The following is a 6,033-nucleotide window of genomic DNA, read 5'->3' as shown; positions in this document are numbered from 1 at the left end:
GGTCATAATGTAGGTGCATGTTTACTTTCAAAGCAATTGCTAAAGGGTTTTCCATAATGACCGTACCATTTTGCATTACCCACCAGCAATGTTATCAGAGTTCCAGTTGTTCTGTATCTTTGCCAGTAATTGATATTGCCAGTATTTTTTAATTTTTTTTAAAGATTTTATTTATTTGACAGAGAGAGACACAGTGAGAGAGGGAACACAAGCAGGGAGAGTGGGAGAGGGAGAAGCAGGCTTCCCGCGGAGCAGGGAGCCCGACGTGGGGCTCGATCCCAGGACTCTGGGACCATGACCTGAGCCAAAGGCAGCCACTTAACGACTGAGACACCCAGGCGCCCCTCCCTCCTATTTTCTAAGAGAGATCATTTACTGTTGGTATTATTCTTCTTTAAATATTTGGGAGAATTCATCAATTAAATGATCTCAGCCTGGAAAATTTGTTTTCAGAAGATTTTAACTACAAATTCAATTTCTTTAATAGTTATGGTATTGTACAGGTTGCTTATTCGTCTTGGGCGAATTTGGTAATTTGTAGTTTTTGAGGAATTGGTTCAAATATTTGTTCTAAGTTGCCAAATTTTTGTGAATATAGTTTTCTTTTATCCTTTTATTTTGAACTGAAAATGAAAATGCAACATGTTAAAATTTGTAGGATGCAGCTAGAGCAGTATTTAGAGGGCAATTTGTAGGGTTAAATGAAGATGAGAAGATTTCAAATCAATAATCTAAGCTTCTACTTAAATAAATTAGGAAACAAAGAACAAAATGAACCCAAAACTTATAAAAATAAGTACAGAAATTAATGCAATTGAAAAGATAGAGTCTCAATGAAACAAAAAAGCGTATTTTTTTGTGAAAATCACTAAGATTGATAAATCTTTAGTCAGACTGATCAAGAAAAAAAGAGAAAAATGACACATTACCAATAGTAGAAATGGTATCACTACAGAACCTACTGCTGTTATTAGGAGGATAAGCAAATACTATGAACAACTCTATGCCTATAAATTTTGCAACTTAGATGAAATGGACTAATTCCTTGAAAGACACAAAGTACCAAAACTCACTCAAGATGAAATATAGAATCTGAATATTCTTATATCTATTAAAGAAATTGAATACAGACATTAAAAACTCCAGGCTCAGATTATTTCAGCAGTGAATTCTAACAATACCAATACCATTTCTAAAACAATCACTTCCAGAAAATAAAAGAGGAGAAAACACTTTCCTACTCATTTTATGCAGCCAGCATTATTCTAACACCAGACAAGGACAGTGCAAGAAAACTATAGACCAATATCTATCATGAACAAATATAGAAACAAAAATATTCAATAAACTATTAGCATATTGAATCTAGCAATGCACAAAAAAGATATGTACAATGAGATTTATTTTAAGGATGCAAGGCTAGTTCACCATTTAAAATTAATTAATGTAATCTACCATATTAAAACCACATGATCATATCAATTGATGCCAAAAAAGCATTTGATAAAATTCAATATTCATTCATAAAAATTCTTAGCACACTAGAAGGGATTTCCTCAATCTGATAAAGGGAATCTACAAAAAATTACAACTAACACTATATCTAATGGTAAAACACTGAATGCCGCTCCCACTAAGATCAGACCAAAGCAACGATGTCCATTTTCACCACTCTATTCAACACCATACAGGAAGTCCTAGCCAGTGTAATAATAAAGGGAAAAGAAATATAAGGCATACAGATTAGAAAGGAATAAAATGAGCTCTTCTCATAGGTGACATTATTATATAGAAAATCCCAAACTATCTACAAAGATTTCTTAGAATAGGGGTGCCTGGCTGGCTTTGTTGGTGGAGCATGCAACTCTCGGTCTCAGGATTGTGAGTTTGAGCCCTATGTTGGGTGTGGAGATTACTGAAAAATAAAAAAAATCTTAAAAAAAATCTCTTAGAATAAATGAGTTTAGCAAGGTTGCAGGATATAAGGTTAACACACAGAAAATCAATTTCGTTTCTGTATATTAGGAAATAAATTGGAAATTAAAATAAAAAACCAGGATGATTCATAATGGCACCAAAAATGTGAAATACTTAGGCATAAATCTAACAAAATATGTGGAGGATTATGCATGCTAAACACTATGCATTGATGAAAGAAAAATTTAAGGACTTAAATAAGTGGATAAATAAATACTGCTGTTCATTGATTAGAAGACTCAATATTAAGCTGTCAATTCTTCCTAAATTTATCTATAGTTTTAACCTGATCCTAATCAAAATCCAAGCACAATATTTTTGGATATTGAAAAAGTGATTCTGAAATCTTTATGGAAAAATAAGGACTAGAATATCCTAAACATTTTTTTAATCCTAAATATTTTTGAAAAGAGTAAGCAAAATTGGAGATCTCATTATTTCAAGACTTGCTAATCTCAAACTTATAAAAATTCAGGGGTGCCTGTCTGGTTCAGTCAGAAGAGGAAAAGACTCTTGATTTTGTGAGTTCAAGCCCCACGTTGGGTGTAGAGATTATGTAAATAAATAAACTTAAAAAAGAAAACTCAGTAATCAAGACAGAATAGAAACTTCAGTAATAGATTCAAATAAATATAGCCAGAAAGTTACAGTAGTCAAAACAGTGTGGTACTGCATAAAGACAGATGGATAGACCAATGGAATAGAATAGAGCCCAGACACAAACCCTTGTGTATATGGTCAAATGATTTTCAACAAGGTTCAAGATTATTCAATGGGGAAAGGACACTCTTTTCAACAAATGGTGCTAGCAAAACTGGATATCCATCCACATTTGAAAGAATGAAGTTGTACCCTTACCTAATGCCATATAAAAAATTAACTGGATCAAAGAAATAAGAGCTAAAACTATAAAACTCTCAGAAGAAAGCACAGAGGAAAAGCCTTGTGACACTGGATTTGGCAATGATTTCCTAGATATGACACCAAAGGTACAGACAACAAAAGAAAAAATAGACAAATTGGACTTAAAATTGAAAATTTTTGTGCATTGTAGGACAATATGAAGAGTAAAAAACTCATAGGATGGAGGAAAGTATTTGGAAATTACATATCTGATAAGGTCAATATCCAATATCTACAACTCAACAAGAACAAAAACCAAACAACCTGATTAAAACAGGGGCAAAGAACTTGAACAGACAATTCTCCAAAGAAGATAAACAAATGGCTAAAAAGCCACGAAAAGATGCTCATGATTAGTCAGTAGAGAAGTGCAAGTCAAAACCACAGTGAGACACCACTTCACACCCATGAGGATGGCTATTAGCAACAACGAACAAACAAACAAAACAGAAGACAAACGTTGGTAAGGATGTGGAGAAAGTGGAACTCTTGTACCTTGATAGTTGAATAGTGAAATTGTGCAGTTGCTGTGGAAAGTGTTACGGCAGTTCCTCAGGAAATTAAACCTAGAATTCCCACACAATCGAGCAATTCCACTTCTGGGCATACACTCCCAAAGAACTGAGAGTAGGAGAAAAGATATTTGTACTCCTGTTCCTAGCGACGTACTTGCAACAGCCAAAAGGTGGAAACGACTCAAATGTCCAATGATGGATAAATGAATTAATGAAATGTGGTATATACATGCAATGAAGTAATAGCCTTAAAAAGGAAGGAAATTCTGGCACATGCTACAACATGAATGAAACTTGAAGACATTCTCAGTGAAATAAGCTAGACTCAAAAGGACAAATTGTATGATTTCACTTATATGGTATACCTAGAATAGTCAGAAACACAGAGACAAAAAGTTGGACCAGTGGTTACTAGGGGCTGGAAGGAGAATGGAGAATTATTGTTTAAAAAGTACAGACATTCAGTATGGGATGATGAAAGACTTCTGAAGACGGATGGTGGTGATGGTTGTACAACGTGCGAACGTATGTAATGCCACTGAATGGTACCTTTAAAAATGGTTAAAAGAGTACATTTTATGTTATGTATGTTTTACCACAATTTTTCTTAAAAGGAAAAAATCTGGTTATCAATAACATAGAGCTTATGATGACAGCTATGAAATTGTAATTTGCTACCTCCTTTAATTTTCATCACACTTTATATGGGAAGTTCAAGTTCTACATGGAATTGTGGTTTCTCTCTTTCTGGACATTAATTCCTCCTCTCTGCACATTTCCCCTCCCCTCCTCTCCTGCTCTTTCTTAAGCCCTTGACTTCATAGGGTGGGGATACCACAAAGGAGCTAAGTTTTTAAAAGAAGACTTCCTGAATTCTAAAGTTTGTTGTACTTTTAAAATGCTAAAATGTTTTCCTTTAATCCCAAATTATTCAATTTTTGATTCAGTCATGACTTTAAGTTTTTTCTCTTTAATCGGCTAACAGTATATTATAGGAATCGGTTTTCTGGTAAACCATGCTTGCATTCCTAGGATCACCTTACCTGATTATATTATATACTGAGTTTGACTTGCTATTTAGGATTCTTGTATCTGTATTCACTTCTGCTTTTCCTACGCGATCCTGTGAGGTTTTTGGAAGGGCCTGAAATTTTACCCAATTTAGAAGCTGCAAGTTAGCCTGTTACGTTTCATGGATAATGGCTGAGGACATGAGGCTCCTGGGATATGAAGGACTTGATTGCTCAGGCTACAGCAAGGAGCATGAGCAGCATGTGCATAGTACCTCTGCACCCTAATCCCACGGTAGCAAAGTGAAAGGTCTCAGGTGCGTGCTGCACATGCTGCGAATTTGTGCAGCAGCGGAGCTTGGGGAATTCGCCTCTTACACAAGGCCTCGTATTTGTCACAGACCTCATCCTTCAAGGTTGTTGACTAATAAATGGCCTGAGCAAAGAGTGGTCAGGGCCCTCCACTGTTGACATAGCGAGCAAGAATGTATAGGGAGTCTTAGGGTCGGAGGTAGATTGCCTTTCCCAGCATGGTTTTGTTTCAAGATTACACTACCCTCAATTAACATGATGAACATTCTTTTTTTCTAATCCCAGAAACTATTTAAATAAGCTAGGTATTTATGTGCTGCTTGGTTTTGGTAAAACACAGCAAACAGTGCCTTGTTTGGGAAGAGAATGGGAAGAATTTTGATGTGATTATTTTAACAGTAATTGACTTTCTATTTTTTCTTAGTAAATATATTTTTCAGAATATTAATCCACACAGTTCTCAAGTATACATCATCTACTCTATCTCTAGGTCTTTTTAAGATTTTATTTATTTGAGAAAAAGCACGAGCGGTGGGAGAGGGCAGGGCAGAGGGAGGAGTGGGGGAAGCAGAGTCCCCACTGAAGGGAGCCCGATGTAGGTCTCCTTCCCAGAACTCTGGGATCTTTACCTGAGCCCAAGGCAGACGCCTAACCGACTGAGCCACCAAGGCGCCCCTCTATCTATAGGTTTTTTTCTTCCAAGTTATTAGTTGTGCATTTTTTCTATCAGTCTTTTAAGTTTTCTTCCCCCTCCTAGAGATCAGCTTTTGGTTCATATTCTGCAGCTCCTGCACTTTCTCCTACTAATCTCTAGTCTCTCCCTATATAAAGCCATGTAAACTAACTACTTAAATCTTCAATGTGTCCACTATGGAGTTCAGCCTGGAGTGGGAACTATCTTTCCAGTTCATTCTGTTTTGTGGGTTGGTCCAGCACATCTTCCACCTTCAGAATCTGTGAGAAGTCAAGTCTGTGCTCCCCAAACTCAAGGAACATTTCAGCTCTTCCAGAGCTTCCTCATCTTGCACTGATCTAGCAGCAGTAAGGTTGGTCTGTGGGCAGAATTCTGAAGCAGAGTCATCGTTCATCTGGAGATGCGTCAGGTCATCCTTTGAGGCACCCTCAATCCAAGTCATTCTCTTGTTACCCATATCCATCCCTTTCACTTGGCTTGGGGAATAGAAGTGCTGGTCCAGTTGACTCTCGGTAGGCCCTCAGTGGGGTCTAGGGTCTTGTCCATTTTATTTTTTAAATTCTCTTTAGAATATAGGGTATCAATGCTTCTTCTCAAGTTTTAAGGTTGTTATAAAAGAACA

The sequence above is a fragment of the Callorhinus ursinus genome, unplaced genomic scaffold, assembly GCF_003265705.2.
Source record: "Callorhinus ursinus isolate GAN/ISIS: 27379988/994484 unplaced genomic scaffold, GSC_fseal_2.0 scaffold11, whole genome shotgun sequence".
Lineage (NCBI taxonomy): Eukaryota > Metazoa > Chordata > Mammalia > Carnivora > Otariidae > Callorhinus > Callorhinus ursinus.
Note: the sequence above shows the minus strand (reverse complement) of the source record.